Raw genomic sequence first — 17,297 nt, 5'->3', positions numbered from 1 at the left:
CTCCTCTCCTGTAAGCTAGGACATAACCTGCCTTTATGGAGACTGGAACCCCTATCTCCACGTGACTGTGGGTGTTTAGGGTCATTGCTACCTCACAGAGGGTGAAAAAGGAGAGGGCTCTGGAATGAGACCCTGGTTGTCATCCCCATTCTGCCACTTGACTAGCTCTGTGACCTTGGGAAAAATCACTTAAAATTATTTAAACCCCTCTTAAAAATGGGGATAAGGATTACCACCTCGTAGGGAAGCAGTCAGAATTGCCAGTAACACGTGGAGGTATCAGGAGGCACTCGATAAATGTAGTAGCGTAAAAAAAAAAAGAAAAAGCTTTTTTCTCCAAAAGGCCAGTATGGCTGACAGACCCAGCTTCTGGTTTCACTAGTTTCTTCAGGATGCTGGCTCGGAGAAAGGTAGCAGGCAAAGCAGACAGGTGACTTTAAGTCATGAAACATATATTCTCACCTTGGGCACCTGCTGTTTTTAATGACTAAATTTTTCCCCCGTGATACAGCCATCATTTAGCAAATACCAGGGCTAGTTATTAATTTAAAAACATGTTCAGCCTGTGCTTACAGAAACTGCCATTTCCCCCCCTTGGGAAGGAGTTTTTAAAATTAGCTGGCGCTTGAATTTCATTTTCCATCCAAGCTGCCCTGTTATCTGTAAGGTCACAGAAACACGTAGGCGGTGGACAGTCCAATCCTAGATATTAGGCTCTTGGAATTAAAAGCCGAAATAAGTAAATAGAGAATGCCCAAGGATTTTTTTTTCAGAGCAGAAAGCCGGTCCCCAGCGAGCTGCAGGAGCCAGGTTTCCTCCTTAAGTGGCTCTTTCCTTACATTTGGAGGTGAAGCCTGAGGAAGAGGAGTAAAAAGACCTGTGACCTATATCGTCAAGGTCTGTTTCTCCTCCGCTCAGCAACAGGAAAGAATCAGAATGCATTCTGGAGGAAGAAGAAAAACCCAAGTGCTGATTGTCCCTTTAAGCCATTCCAATCACAGGCTCGCAGTTAAAATAATGCTCACCTACTGCGCTTCCAACTGGGCCATCTACCTTTTTCGCTGGCGGGGTCATGCCCAGTCAAGCCTGACGAGGCTGCCACCGGCCCCGTGAGCTCGCTGCAGGCCGGCTACACCTGTTTATCACCAAGTCACTTCATTTCCCTTCCCCTCCTCCCTACTTGAAAAGGAGCATTAATTAAACCGGTAAACAAGCCGGCTCCCATTCTAAATCAGGGCTGCAGGCAACGGAGAGATAACTTGGGCTCCGGAGAAGAGGGATTTTCTGTTAATTTATGGAATCCACCGTCACTCTCTCTCCGAACAGCCTGCTCCCGGCTTAACGGGGAAATTGAAGCAGACAGCCTTTGTCTAAACACTTCTTTTGCCCAGAATATCTTAATTTTTCTATTTGAATGTTTAATAAGGTTTGGGGGTACTGCTGCTGCTTTTTTAATTTTAATGGTGCAGACGTTTGGGTGTTATCATTTGGCTGGTGGCTGCAGGGCGCCGTCCTCCTGGGGCGTGGAGGGAAGGACCAGGTTTTTCAAGCTGGCCTCCGACAGCCGGCGAAAGAAGGAGGCTGGGGTTTGGGGGGGGGTCCTGAAGTCAGGGCAGCCCAGCAACACTATGCCCACAGGTACCACCCTTTCCTCTTGTTTGTTCCCCAACGCTGTCGGTGCCTGCAGACGCCCCGGGAACGCGCCCCGGGCCCTGGCGCCCGCTTTCTTTCTCTCCCACCCCTTGGAGCAAACCACCCAGGGCAGGGCGTCCGGCCGCGCCCCGGCCGGGCCTGGGGGGAACCTTCTCCGCCAAAGGGCTGGACCACTGCTCAGAACCCCGCGCTGCCTAAATTAATTATTTCTCCTAGAAGGAGGCTGTGTGTGTGTGTGTGTGTGTGTGTGTGTGTGTGTGTCTTATTCCCCACTGATATCTGGAATTCCTCAGTTTAAGTGGGAATCACAGTGAAATTGTAGTTTTCATTAGATTACAGACAGTCCAAGAAAAAAACCCTCCGTAAATCTTTGTCATTTCCGATGTAAACCTTCGTGAAAAAACACAGGAATGTCTTATCCATATTTCAAATCATCCTGCTTCTCTGGGTGGCATATCCAGTAATCATGTTGACAAATTAATGGTAGAGAATTAGTTGTACATTAAAGATTTAAATTATATTATGCAGCACATTGTCATAAAATGATATAAAACAATAGGAAAATAAATGTAAATGAATTCAAGTTACTGACATGTAAAACACCAGACTGACATCTGTACACTTAGCGACGCGCTCAGCCGCGGGGTGCAGCGCCGAGCTCCGACGTGGCGGCCCCAGCGCGGGGCTGCAGGCGGCGTGTCCTGCGCGCGGGTCGGCGAGCCAGGGGTTAAGTGGCGCCGATCGCGGCCCTCCCTCGGCTCCCCTCCTCTGCGTGCAGATTTTCAGGCCCACCGAGCCGCCCGAGAAAGTTTTCAATTCGACGAGGCCGGAGCATTTCAGGGGCTGAGCTCCTTAGAAAGCTGCAGGGCCCCCGAGGGCCGACTGGCAGGGAGGGGGCGGGGGATGCCCCGTTCTGGGCACGCTAATTACGAGGATTCGGTTTCCCGGGTCTGAAGGAATGCATTACCTGCAGCAAAGGAGGCACGGCCTCTCAGGAAGGCCCCCAGAGGAAGCTGAATGCCCCAGTGAATTCCAGCCCCATCCCTAGGTTTATACCGAGAAGCCCAGCCCACGCTGAGAGACTAATCGCTTGGCCCTTGTCAGGGCTGTTGTCCAATCAGCCCCTGAATAGCAAAACTTCACAATGCCGAGTATGAATTAGAGGGGAACAAATGTGGATGCAGACTTTTTTTGCAACAATACCTAACTGAGCCTTTCAGACAGGACAACGGATGCACAAAAGCTCGACGGAAATTGGAGTAACTTTTGGAGGCCCTTGTAGCTCCCGTCAATAAGCGTTAGCTCCATAATGGCTGCATGGGCCTCCTCCATTAACACCCCCCCCCCTTTTTCTGCGAGACGGATCAATTGTTCGTGGGGTTGGGGGGGGAATTGTCATAAAAATTGGGCATTTTTGTTGTCCTTGTCTTGGAAACGGTGGCTCTCTGTTGAACACGGCCCAATGGATTTGTCTCCTTTTTATGTGAATGGTGGATTTGGTCATTACCTGGCCCACCGTCAAGTACTGACGACGCCCCCTCCCTGCTCTGCCCACCCCCAAAAGAACAGAATAGCTTCTTGAGCTATACAAATGTCAGGTCTCTGTTTTAAAATTTAGCTTTGTTTACCCAACAAAATGGAATTCATTACTGTGTAAAAGTGGTTCCATTTTCTGATCTTTTTATTCAAAATGTTGAGAGTATCAAAAAGCTCATTTGAAGGTCACAGGTTTATGTATCTATTCTCTTAAGTGTTTTAGAAATTCATATGGAGGACACAAAAGGTGGAAAATGTGAAAACATACTGTTCATTGTTTATCCTAACCTTGCCATGGTTATTAGATAAATGAGTGTAGGGGGGAAAAAATGGCATTAAAAGCCATTGTGAACCGGGAAATTTTTTTTCCCCTTAAGACTGTTAATTTTAGCCCTTGATCTGTAAAGGTCAATTTCTAATTCTTTTTACTGTGCAGTTTATATAACTTCTGCATTTCAAGTCTATAAAAAGCTTTTGCAGACTTTTCATAATGTAAGTAGCAATTTATTTCATTACAGTTTGAATTTTTTATGTAGTTCCTATGGACGTTTTGATGAAATTGTCAGGCTTAAAAGCTGGAGTGCTTTTCATTTGGGGGTGTGTGGACTTTTTTTTTTTTTTTTTTTTTTTGTTGCTCCGGTCTATTCTTGCTGGATAATTTAAAATTAGTGAGATTAATCAGTTCAGTGATGTAAAAAGACCACGTTTTGGTTGGAACAAGGTCTGAGGCAAAATCATTTTATTTTTTTTTATTAGTAAATGATTTAAAAGGTCTTTTCAACTAGTTATCCGAAGCCGATATTTAACTGTTACTTATTCCACTAATTTCTATCTTTTGTGAAAAGAACCTTCCAGCCTAAATCTCCTCGCTCTGTCCCATGCTAATTGCAGCTTACATTATATAAATGGCTTTGTAAAGAAAACTATAACTCGGAGCCTTGAAAGTTGCGTGTTTCTATTTGCTCAAACTTGATGCACTTGTTTGGAGAGGGTCATTGCAGGGAAAGCTGTGTAGCCTGTAAGAATGTCCTGGATAACAAGCTTAAACAGAACCTTTTGTTGTGCTTAGTATTCTCAGGACTCCAAAATGAGGCCTCCTTTTTCTAACTGCGGGCTGAAGTGGTTCATTACTGCTGTTTCCTCCGCCAGGCCAGGGCTCAGCCATTCCCACTACTGAAGGTCTGTAACTTCCTTAAAAAGAGAGAAGGAAAACATGGCCCAGAAAGGTCTTGTTAGCACTTCCTATGTGAAATTAGCAGCTTTCTAAAAGGTACAACTCCAATTACCTCACATTGTGGAGGCGAGCACAAACTCAACAATAAGCACAGCCCAGCAAGTGACATTCTGTCTTTCTAGAGTTACTTCCCTAATTAGGAATGAAGAAGCTCTATTCTGCTGAGTGCATCTATTTACAGTGGCCACAATGCTTTAACTTGAGCATCCTTCTCAAAGACCAGTGTTAAAAAACACAAGTGCTCTTTTCGCAGAGCCGGCTATGGTGAGGCGACACATTCCTAACGGTTACGCCCTCGGAAGAAAAAAAAAAAAAAAAAGTGTAGCCGCTTTGGCCGGATTGTTAACACTTCAGGATTCATTTTCCACAATAACGCCCCTGCCCAGAGAGCTCTGGGAATTACAGTGGACAATGGGGAGGCATTCTTAGGAGGGTCTAATGATGGAATAAAAAGAAAAATATTTATTGCTTTTGACAGTTCCACAAGGGGCAAAAAATCCTTGTCGTGGCTAAAGTTTCCCTAGCTGTTGGAGGAAGGTGGCTCACGGGGACTCAAACAGTCCCCCTTCCTTTGTTAGGAGGCTGAGGACCAGGGCCACGCTGGGAAATTAAAGATTAGGTTCATTAAGGTAAGATAATTGTGCAGAGGCATTGTTGTTGATACAGGTGGAGAGACGGGGGCTGGGATAGGAAGCCCACTTACATGTAGGGACGAACGATTAAACAGGCTTAACAGACGTGCCGCGCAGCTATGTTTATTATTTGCCTGGTGGCCGACCTGTGCTTTCACTGTTTTCGTTAGTCAACAGCCTCCGCAAAGGAGGGCCAGGACTCCCTGCCGGGAACCAGGTGGAAGAGAAGGCAAAGCAGTTTCTGGAAAGGAAATCCAGTCCTGTGGGCCCTCCTCTCCCTCCGATGGCTGTCCCCACTTCTAAGTTCCCCTTTGTCCCCATCCCGGCCCGACAGGACCAGCCTTCCCTGAATAGGTAGAGGGGACAGTGCCCTCCCACCTGAGAAGTGCCTTTGGGTCTTTCTGGACGCTGACAGGAGGTGTTTGTGCAGAAGAGCACATTGGATGCCCCTTTGAAAGCGGGCATTGCATGCACCCTTTCCTCTCAGTAGAATCTGGTGGTTGAGTTTTCAATCTGGGAGTTTTTACCGAATGCTTTCCTTCCCCAGAGTTAACGTTATCTCCTCAGAAACTGGCTGTTTTGGAAATCTGGGCTACCTATCTTTCAATTCATCCTTCTGAAAAAACAAAAAAAACCAAAAAACCCCCAAACATGCCCCCCCATCACACACACACACACACACACACACACACACACACCCTCTCTGCATTGTTATTGCAAACTGTGTTTGTCTTTGTTAAAAAGAGCCCCTCCCTGCCCCCTCCCTAACTTGGAGACCCATAAACACTGAGAACTTTAAAAAGAAAAAAATGTGAGTCAGTCTGGCGGAATTCTTGTGAGCTTGGGGTCCACCCCTGCGATTTGTTTGAAGGGAGAAGGTGCAAAGGGAGGCGCCCAGGTTGTGATCAGATGGCTGAGCGTGTGTCTGGTGCAGCGTTCAAGGAAATCATTCCCACACAAGCCTCCCCTTTCCCCCCAGTGTCTTGGGCAGAAGGAAAAAGGTCTTCTTTACTTTTGGTGGGGTCAATAGTTCTATTTCTGGTGAGCAGCTGAGATTGGAGATGTCTTTGATAACACATATCCTGAAAGAGAAGCACTTGTTTATTTGCATGATGGGGTCACTTATTACACAAAAACTCACCAGCTTTCTTTTCTTTCCCCTCCTGCCCTCCCTCCAGCCCCCCTCTGAGGAAAATAAACAGTGTCATAATGATTTTGGTAAATAGAATGCTTTGTAAAGCCACCTGATCATGGGGCACTCTGAGAAGGCATTCTGAGAAGACCCTAGGATTTAGTTAGTGTTAGTGTGTAAAAAAGACTTAATTTTAGGGAGGTTTACATATATATATAGATATAGATATAGATATAGAGAGAGAATATCACACGGAGAGATTTTTCAGGAGTTAAGAACAAACATGTTTTGATTCCTTCAGATTCTATCATGTTGCGTACTTCTTGTTGTTATTTTCTGTTAAAGGAAAGGTGACATTAGATTGTTAATTTCCTTGAGCCTGCCAGGCGTCCATAGCATAGAGTGAAACAGAGAGTCTTTACTTATTTTCATAGATTATATCAGAGAAGTTTGTGAATAAAACATTTTCAGTGTAATGTGCTTATCAGTTAGGGCAGAACTAGAAATAATTCTGAATCAAGCAGGCAACATTTACCAAACTTCTTGGTGTTTTTCTCCTCTTGCACTTATGTCAGGATTTCTTTTTATTTATTTCTATAAAGTGTCTTTTGTCCTTGAGAATGTTGAATAGACTTCCTTCAAAAGTTATCAGAGACCGGTCTGATAAATCAGAGGAGAAATTAGGAACATCTGAGTTATTTTCTACGATGGGTTAATGAAGAGATGAGGATTTGCATTTTCTTTTAAAGACCTAATGAGCAAGCAAAACAGCCGAGGGAGGAAGGCTCTGAGGCTGTCACATTGTGATTTATCAGAAGGCAGAAAGGAAAATTTGATACAGACAAGATTCCAAGCCGCTGCTTACTGGAAGTGGGGTTAACTTTTTTGAGAGCAAGTGGGTAATCACTGGCCTTTTACAAATAAAAATATAGCCTGAAAACCTCGTGACAATGTCCTCAGCACTTAAACATTTATCTCCACAAACGGCCCTTTAACAGAAAAGAAAAACTGTGTTGTCAATAATCAGAAAAGAAAATATTGCTTCCTGAACTAGTGGAAACTGCATTGATATTTTCAACCCTGCTGACTTGAGATTGTTAAAACCTTTTCAGTAAGAGGCTTTTTCTTTACTGCCTGAAAAAAGAAAAAAAGCCTGTCATCCCATTGTCATATAAGGAGGGAAGCCTGATTTTGGAAATTATTTATAAGTTTGAGGTGCTTAGAACAATCGCCTTGAATTTGGAACTGTGGTTCAAGTTGCTAAAGGGATGGGAGTGCAGGCATGCTGCTACATTTCCCGGGTGTACTTGGAAGATTTCTCAGATGGGAAAGAAACCCAGAGCTTCTTCACTTCGGCGAACTGGCGCTCCATCCTTCCCCTTCCAACGTGCTGGGGGCCAAGGAGGCAGCAAACCAGGCAGCCAGGGGGGGATTCTGAAAACCCTGTAAATTCTGCTCACCAAGCCAAGAGGGTTTTAAATATCTCAGGCTATTTGCATCACAATTTCTGGAAATTCTGTTGGAACTTTAACATTTTATCTATTTCATAATGATTTTTTAAGAAATTTCCTACTCATAAAACTGTTTATGGGCTCTTTTGTACTTTATATTTGATATGAAAATATGAGAATATACCATGTTGAATTTTAATGAAAGCTATTAGGTTGCTATTCCCTAGTCTCTGCAGTTTTTTTTAATTAAGGTGAATTTACATAATATAAAATGAACCACTCAAAAGCATACAATTCAGTGGCATTTAGTATGTTTGCAATGTTGTGTCCGTAGTTTCATTTTTAGTCATAATTTCTCCCAGTTGCACAATCCCCAACAAGTCTTTGTAGAATAGTTATTATATACTGATACTCATTCTACAAACAAAATAGTCACTGAGAAAATTGTTACACGAGTGGTACCAGGCTAAGCTCTGCTGTGGGTTATAAAGATGAAAAGGGACCTTCATGTCCTCAAGAATTTTTTTTTTTTTTTTTTTTTTGTCCAAGAGAGGTAAAACCTGTGCTACAGGCATCAACAACTTTAGTCAGGGAATACTTATTAATTTTATTAATAAACTTTAGTCAGCCCCACAGAGTTTTATCATCCTAAAACATCACGGTGTTGCTGAGTATTTCTCAGCAACATTAGCCAGGATAATTAGACTACAAAGCGTTGAGAATATTTACTGTACCGTTTTTCTCAGAGTGATTTCATTTTCTCTGACATGTTTCAAAGTTTCCAAAACTTGTAATACTTTGTTCAGCATGTTCCCTTTGATGGGTGTTTACATTGAGTGGGTCTTTTATTTCAGTGTGAAATTCTCTCTGTAGCCTTTCAGCAAATTTGAGCTTGTGTGGTGGTAAAAAGTGGGAGGAAGCTCCACCGGGATAGAAGTTGCCTAACTTTGCTGGAAAACTATGCATTTTTTTCAGGAAACTTGAAGGCAAATGCTGACTGTGAGGCCAATGGTCCAGCACACTTGACGGGTAGTGATAAAAGTGATGAAACCAAGAATGCATGTACCCTAAACTAGATTTTAAAGATGAAAACTGTTTGATGTAAGAAAAAAAAAAAAAAAAGCATGATCCATCTGTTAAAATATTTATCTTTTTCTGGAAAAATATATCTTTTTCAAATAAGATCTGTATTTTATACTGAAGATGGTGTTGATGATGATAGTGGTGGTTTGGAGGTGAGAGAGTTGGTGCAGAGGAAATGTGACAAAGGACTTGCCTCAGTAAGGTTAGGTTATACAGCTTTGTGTAATTGGTGAGTGGAGGGTCTTCTTTGACCTAGAATATGGAAAGATAGGACTTCCCTGGTGGTCCAGTAGTTAAGACTCCCCACTTCCATTGCAGGGGGCATGGGTTCGATCCCTGGTCAGGGAACTAAGATCCTGCATGCCCTTCGGCACAGCCAAAAAAAAAGAATGGGGAGGCTTAAGGAGCGGTATTAAATTTTTTTTTAAAAAAAGAAAGATAGAACAAATGGACAAATATTTGTTGGGTCCACTTTCAGCAAAGGCTGTGCATAGTGTCATTTGGGGGAAGAAAGACAGTCATCAAAAGAGCACAGTTTCTGGTTCTTGATTGTTGTGGGTTCCAGTACTAGTTCTGGCACTCTCTAGCTGTGTGCCTTTGGGCAAGTTACTTATCTGCTCTGAGCCTGGATTCCCTCCTCTGTAGGGACAATAATAGCTGCCTTGCAGGGTCCCCTGTGAGCGTCAGCAGTAGCATGGTGCTAAATCATATCCTCTGTGCTCAATAAACCGGTAATTGCTAAGACAAATACACATGTCAGTGCTGTCTGCCGTGCCTTTCAACCAGAGAACACAGTCTGACATTCTACCAGGGAAGACAAAGTACCATTTGGTGTGAGTTTTGCAAATCATAAAGCACCAAATTAATTTGTCATAGTGTGTGTGTGACGTCAGGGGAGATCGTTTCTAAAGCCATCTAAGAAGGGAGGGAGGCTTCAGGATTAGTTATTTTGAATGGGAATGTCTAGAACCTGTAGCTTTGACTGTTGAATACCACCATCTCTTGCTGCCACTGAAAGCTTACAAATATCGCCTGAAAAATTATTTCAATTTGCCATCTTACTGGAACCATCAATTTATACCTGAAATGTGTCAAAATGTTGGGTATTTCTATAATGATAAAAATGATTGGAATTGCCATGTTTAATTAAAATGTTAATCCACTGTCATCTTACATGATCTCTATTTATAGAAAATTTTCTATTTGCTGTTAAGATGTTTTATTATGAAATGAAAATCCTGCTGTTTAGCCAATGACTGATGCTAACTTAAGCAAGAGGTGACAGTCTGCTAAGGGCGAGGAGAGGTGACTCTATCAGAGGACTGTCTCTTAGAGAAGAAGGAGTGACGCAGGGGAACCAGAAAGACCACCCTGTCTCAAAAATCCTCCCCAGCCTTCTCCCTGGTGTCCAAAATCTTTTAACAATAGACCTGGCTGAAATGCAAATGCTTTGGGTAAAAGGAACACAAAAGTTTGAGTTAACAAAAAGGTATACAATGCCTGACACCCAGTCCTTTTTTGAGAATGAGGGTGGGAGGCTTGAGGGGTGCAACCTGGGAAGAAGGAAAGGTATCCTGACTGAATTTATAATTTTGCTGAAATTGACCCTGAATCAGAGGAAAACCAGATTTCCTGGGGGTGGAGGGAAGGGGGAAGGGGGAGGGGGATTGAGCATGAAACCTTGACCTTAGGAACTGATATTACCTCTACTCTCTCGTCTAGAGGATGATTGGATACAAGGACAGTCTCTGTTGAGGTACAAGAGCAGATCCCGGGGTCTGCATTCTGCGTCCTTGGGAAGGACCTGGAATATTCCAGCTACAAGGGTCCCTTCTTAGATTGGATTCAGCTCATCCTACCTGGGTTACTTGCCCAACCAACCTTCCCATCTGACTCGTTCAGGGCTTGAGGGATGTCACCTTCATACCATCCATCCCCTTCCTTCTATCTCCAGTCACCTTGGCCCTAACCACCCCCTTACTACCTGTGTTGATGTAGCTTCTGGCTCCTCTTCCCCATTACTTGGTCTGCTATTGTTTCCTCTTTCGCATTCATTGGTCCGCTTCTAGCTCCTCCTCCCAGCCACTGGACTCCTTGGACTCCTTCAGCTCCTGACCCTCTGGATGCGCTTTCCCAAGTGGCTTTTGTTCTCCCTCCCAGCCCAGTCCTTCCTGGGGTGGCGTCTCCAGGATCGACCCATTCCACTCACTTCCCACCCAAGCATTTGCCCCAGCACCAGTCTGTGAAACGTCAGTGCTTTCTTCCCTCGCCTGCAGGACAGCTTCATAGGAGGTGGTGTTGAAACATCTCAGCCTCATGCCTGCACTTCCCTACAAAAGCTGCTGGCCCTGGGAGGCTCACAGAGCCCTGCCTTCCTGCAGTTACCGTTTCCTCCTGCTTAATGGTTCTTCCCCCCATCTCCCCAAGCCAAACCGTACTCAAGGAATACCTCCTCTGTGAATGCCTTCCTTGATTTTTATATTTTATAGCCTTCTCTGGATAAAACTCATTTAAAAATTTGTAGTAAAAATACATAAAATAAAGTTCACCATTTTAGCCATTTTTTAAGTGTAAGTTCAGTGGCATTAAGTACATTCAAAATGTTATGCAACCATTAGCACTATCCATCTCCAGAATTTTTTCGTCATCCAAACAGAAACCCCACACCCAGTAAACACTAACTCCTCATTCTCCTAGTGGCTTGGAACTTCTATTTCACTTTCTGTCTCTATGAATTTAAATGTTCTAGGTACCTTCTATAAGTGGGATCATACAATATTTGTCCTTTTCTGTCTGTCTTATTTCACTTAGCATAATGTTTTCAAGGTTCATCCATGTTGTGATATGTCTTGGAGTTTCATTCCTTTTTAAGGCTTAATATTTCATTGTATGCAGACCACATTTTGTTTATTCATTTGTCTGTGGTGGACATTTGGGTTGTTTCTACCTTTTGGCTATTGTGAATAATGCTGCTGTGAGCACTGGTGTACAAGGGTCTGTTTGAGTCCCGGCTTTCAGTTCTTTTGGGTATATACCTAGGAGTGGAATTGCTGGATCATGTGGTAATTCTATGTTTAACTTTTTGAGGACCTGCCAAACAATGATCATTTCTGTGACCCATTTATGAGACACTTTCTGGTTTACCAGATGCTGGCCGTTCCATTAGCTTCTCAGAGCAAACCTATGACGCAAACACTGTTATTAACATCGCCTTTATTCAGGTGAAGAAAACGAAGCTCAGAGAGGTTCAGTGACTTGATCAGGGTCACTCACCATGTTGCCGGGGACTTTGGCCTTAAAACAAGATTATGTGACTATGGTGTCCATAGGCTTTCCGGTGCCACGTGACACCCTTTCAGTGTCCCCTCATTGCTTTATCCCTACTGCTGGAATGACCTCTAGGTCACCACGATTACGAACTTGTCTGAGCCCCTTTCCAGACTGTCAACCTCAAGGACAGGGGCTGTGTCACAATTATCTTTGTCTCTCCCATGCTGCACAGCGTCTGGTACATGATAAACCCTCAATAAACGCCAATTGAATGGATAAATGAATGAATGGGGTCTTGAGGGAGAGGAAGGTGAAAGGAGGGAGGTGCCACAACAGAGAAATGGCCCAGAGGGCCTCGTGTTACCTTCCTGATCTGCCCCAGACATGCCGATGGAACTGGTGTCTCCACATTGATGGTGACCTCCACTCCCTCGCGCCTCAGAAGTGTCGTTGCTCAGTCTGATTTCCCTGGCTCTGGACATTCCTGGTTGTGATGTGTTCCATACACTGTTTTGATGCTCACTGCTCCTCTGCCTCCTCGGCTGCCACTGACGTCAGGCATTAGGTCTGTTACCCCAGCACCAAACATAGTGCCAGGCACACAGGAGGTGCTCGGTACATGGCTATTGGCTGAATGAATTTTGCAATGACTGGGCCTCGGGGGGTCACTCCTCCTCACTTGTCCACGCACCGGTGGGAGAGGTGTCAGACGGAATGCAGGACGCCAGTTAAATGTGAATTTCAGATAAACAACGAGTACTTTTCTTTAGTATTTAGTACATGCTTATGCTAAAAAAATTATGCATTGTCTATCCGAAATTCACATTTAACTGGGTGTCCTGTACTTTTATTTGCTCCGTTGGCAACCCCTTAATGTCACATCACCAAAATTCTCAGAAATGCCAAGGAGAAGAGTAGGAAACTGGTTTTCCAGAGCTAAATTGCTAACTATTTTCTAATCTTAAAAATGCAAACGCGGGACATTTTTTTTCCTAAATGGAAAATAATCCTACACATGCAGCAATTTAATTCCCATTTGAAATTGCAGTTTCTGGCTCCTCTGCTCTGGTGTCAGAATATCTCAAGCGTCCATACACTCTGGCTTTGGCCAATCTTGGCACCCAAACCATTCACTCTGGGGGTGTACGTGCCTGTGACCCTTTGGGACGTTCCCGGAAGGCTGACACGTGTGAGTCTTGCTCACAGCAGGCCAGCCGTCCTGATGTGTGGCATTTATGACACTCATCCTTCTGCACGTTCTACTGAGCTTGACCGTTCTATAATCCAGAACTTCCTGCTCAAGACTTTAGTAGGAACCTGACTCGGTTTCCCCAGAAGCTTCTTTTTCATTGTGACACTGGCAGGAGATTCCCTCTAATCTCCCCAAGGGTCCTTTTGAGTTCACCTGAGTGAGAGGCCCGGGATCAGCTCTCTTCACCGGATGTACCTCAGACTTCCTGGAATGAAGGAGGGGCAGGGGGCCCGGGTGAGGAGCAGAGTCACTGCCCGTTTGACAGGGGTAGAGTCTGCTGGGGCCTGGGGAACTGGGGGCGCTGGGGGCCGAGGCCAAACTGGGGTGGAGGTGGGGGCCGCCGGAAAGGGCCCAGAGAAGAAAGGAAACTCTTTCATGGGTGTTTACTCCTGTGGTTACCCTCCTAAACACTGAATTTTAAACCCCCTTCCCCCGGCTGCTTGTCTAACTCACCTAATTTAATCTTGCCGGGATGCAATTATTTACGCGTCTGCTGATTTGGGGATTTCTAAAAAAACATTAGCTTTTCAGCCTTGGGAGCAGCTGGGCTGATGAAAAGCAGCGGACAGGAGGTGGTGGTGCCACGTGAGCAGCCGTCATGACGAACGGAGGGACCGAGAGCAGAGACACGCGGGGGGTCATCGGGCTGCCCAGCCGCTCAAAGGCACTTTCAAAAGTTTGGGGTCTCTCCCAGGCGATGATGACAGGCTGGGAGGAGGGCAGAGAGGTCACACAACCCAGGGATGTCCAAGTTACTGAACATCTGAACTTGGCATCTTGAATTTAGGAAGTCCTTGGGCTGAGGGACTGAAAAGCCTGTGTCCTTCCAGGGCCTCAGTTTCCCTCAGGCTCAAAGTGTGGAGGGCAGTCTTGGTTACCAGCTGTCCAGGACAAGGGGACGCTGCAGGGACTTGGCCTACTTAGGAAGACAGATACCATCCAAAGTCAAGTTAGAATAGGTCCAAAGTGAACAGAGCCGAGGATGCCTTTCCAGAAACATCTGCGGGGTGGGGAGGCTGGAAGGTACAGTGGTGCCACGCGGGGTGAGTTATTCTTTGAAAGCTCTGCTCCCCTCTGGACTAGGAAATGGAATTTGCCTCATAACCTAAAATCCCAGCTTTGCTTTAGCTGTTACTCACTTGAGGGGACCTGGTGGGAACTGGATGACATGGGGCCAGGCAGTCCAGGGAAATCAGCCTGCCCTTTGGGACTGTCCCAAAGTCCCCAAATTTCCCAAACGCCGGGGCTCAGGCTGGAACAGAACACCCCACAGGGATCTCATCAGCCAATGCCCCATTCCATTCTGTTTTCAAAGGGAGGAGTTATATGGGGTAAAGTAGCCCTAGGTTATATTTTAGAATCTATAATTGACAAAAAAATGTTTTTGTTTCTATCAGGAGATACCTGAGAGGGGGGTCCATGGAGATGTCATCATCTGATTACAGCCACTTAAGGGATTATATGGAAGACTTGACCTGTGAGTTGCCCTCTGGCCACCCAGTCAATAAGGAAGGGGCTGAGGGGGGGAGGTGAGAAGGGGGTGTAGAGGGGAGATGGCAGGTCAGGGTTGGTGGGTACCGTTAAGTCCCACAACCCTTGCTCCATCAGGAAGGGCCTCCTGGTGGGCACAGAGAAACCATCTAGAGACTTCTGAACCCTCAGGAAGGCCCAAAGAATGAACCAGGTCCCAACCATCCAGAAGCCTGAATCCAAAACACATCAACTGTTTCCTTCCTGGATCTGGGGGTTCCCTCCCAGGCAAGACCCTCTCTGACATGACCAACAGAGTAGGATTATTTTGTGAAGTTCTAAGAGATCAGATGATGGGGTTTTATAGTCTCCACTTCTCCATTCTCTTCCCTTTGTGGAAAGTTATGTTCATTCTATGTGTGATGCGTAGGTTCACTGGGAACGGGGTTTTGCGGGTGACATATGGGACGGGAAGAGCTGGACTGGCATGGGGTGGGGGGCTATGAACAAGCCAAGTCTGTGGTTGGGGAGCCATCTGGATGAGGTGGGGAGTGGACCCTCCGAACGCTCCTGAGAGTAGAATCAGAGATGGGGCAAGGAGGCTGAGTGGGGGGAGTGGGCGGGCCTTCCTCTCTGGGCCTCTCTCCTGGGTCCCCCTCTTCCTTCCCATTTGCGCGTTGATGACGTGGCGGTGGCCAGAGGGGAGCCAGCGAGCTGGCCTCTTGTATAATCCGATAATTGGCTGTAATCCGTGTATGACATATTTGGAGATCTGCCTCCCCATTAACTCCTACTTGAAGAATAATCACATCTCCATATACGAGCCTTTGGGCCAAGTTCTCCCCTCACATTTCGGAAGCTCCTATCATGGACTCCACTCTACCAAAGACAGTTGTAATTGCCCACACGCTGTTTGTTACATTTTTAACTTACCATAAAATTTTTAAAAAATCTATATTCAAAGGGAGGGCCCTCCATTGACATCTTTGAATAAAGGTGGGAGAAAAATTCTTAGAAGCTGGCAGAGTGGGGGTCTGTTAGGCAGAGTATGCATGTACTCGATGCGACAGAGAGGGTCTTGACGAGAATCCTGGGCATAGGGGTGCAATGTTGAGGGGCGGGGATTCACGTTATAGGTGTGAAACTACAGCAGTGCCTCTGGTTGCCATGGAAACAGCGCTCGGAGGTTGTAGACGTGGGAGGGCCCCGGGTGGGAGGCCTGATACTCTTTCTAGGAGGGGGCAGCAATGAGCCAAGGTCAGGTAACTGTGCGAAGAGTCTGGTTTGGAGCTTCTGGGAGTTCAGCCCTTTCTCTGTGTGCTGGCCTCTGAGCACTGCTCAACACTGCCTGCTCTCTGGGCGGGAAACCATTCGAGGAGAGGACAGAGACTCCGAGAGACTAGAGGTTGGGTGGGCAATGCCTGCATTGCCTGCACAAAGAAAGCCTTTCAGCCCCTGAAGTGTTGCTCCCCGGGGCAGGAGGAAGCAGGCTAATGCAGGACAAGCGTCCAGATTCAGGCTGGAAGTTTGTGTTGAATGTGGTGCTACGCGCTGGTGATGAGTTACCCATTCATTCAGGCAGGCCTGCGGACTGGGTGGTGACATGGATGATAAACTGCGGGGAGGATCAAAGGGCCCCTCTGTTCCCAAGTATCCCTCCAGAACTTGGCACAAGGCCTGACATCCCACCATTTGTGTTCCGCGCCTTTGTCCTAAGCATCTTCTCCTCAGGCTTTTCCTTCCCACTGCAAGTTCTCCTAAGGAGGGGGTCCCACATTGAGTCCTTGTGACCTGGGCGTGGACTAGTTTATCAAATGCTTTGGCAAGATCAGCGCAGCACAGAGCCTCAGGGAACCTGGACCAGAGGAGGGATGCTGGGAGAAGGGAGAACGATGGAGAAATGAGGGGTGGGAGGTTCCAAAGGCAAACGCTCTGACCTTTTCAGTTTGTCCGCGTACCTGTCCAGGCTTGATGGGCAGCTTGGATGGTGCGTTGAAGGCATTACCCATGATTCCTGCCACTCTCCATACCGCCGTGCTTGAAGGCCTGATAGTTCAGAAGGTTGAGAGGCGGGTGCTCTGAAAGGCGGCAGTTGCTACTTGGGACACGTTTGTTTTAAGATCCCAAGCATCAGGAGGTGGAGAAAAATGCTTTCCCAGATGCTGCTGTTTGTCTCTCCTTGTGCTGCACCCAGGAGGCCCAGCAAGTACGGTACCAGATTAAACATGGGACACCAGGTCAAATTGTGCTTTCAGATGAACAGTGAGTGGTTTTTGTTTTGTTTGTTTGTTTGTTTTAACATCTTTATTGGAGTATAATTGCTTTACAATGGTGTGTTACTTTCTGCTGTATAGCAAAGTGAATCAGCTATACATATACATATATCCCCATATCTCCTCCCTCTTGCATCTCCCTCCCACGCTCCCTATCCCACTGCTCTAGCTGGACACAAAGCACCGAGCTGATCTTCCTGTGCTATGCGGCTTCTTCACACTAGCTATCTATTTTACGTTTGGTAGTGTATATATGTCCATGACACTCTCTCACTTCGTCCCAGCTTACCCTTCCCCCTCCTTGTGTCCTC

The sequence above is a fragment of the Balaenoptera acutorostrata genome, chromosome 12, assembly GCF_949987535.1.
Source record: "Balaenoptera acutorostrata chromosome 12, mBalAcu1.1, whole genome shotgun sequence".
NCBI classification, from domain to species: Eukaryota; Metazoa; Chordata; class Mammalia; order Artiodactyla; family Balaenopteridae; genus Balaenoptera; species Balaenoptera acutorostrata.
This window is presented reverse-complemented; position numbering follows the sequence as displayed.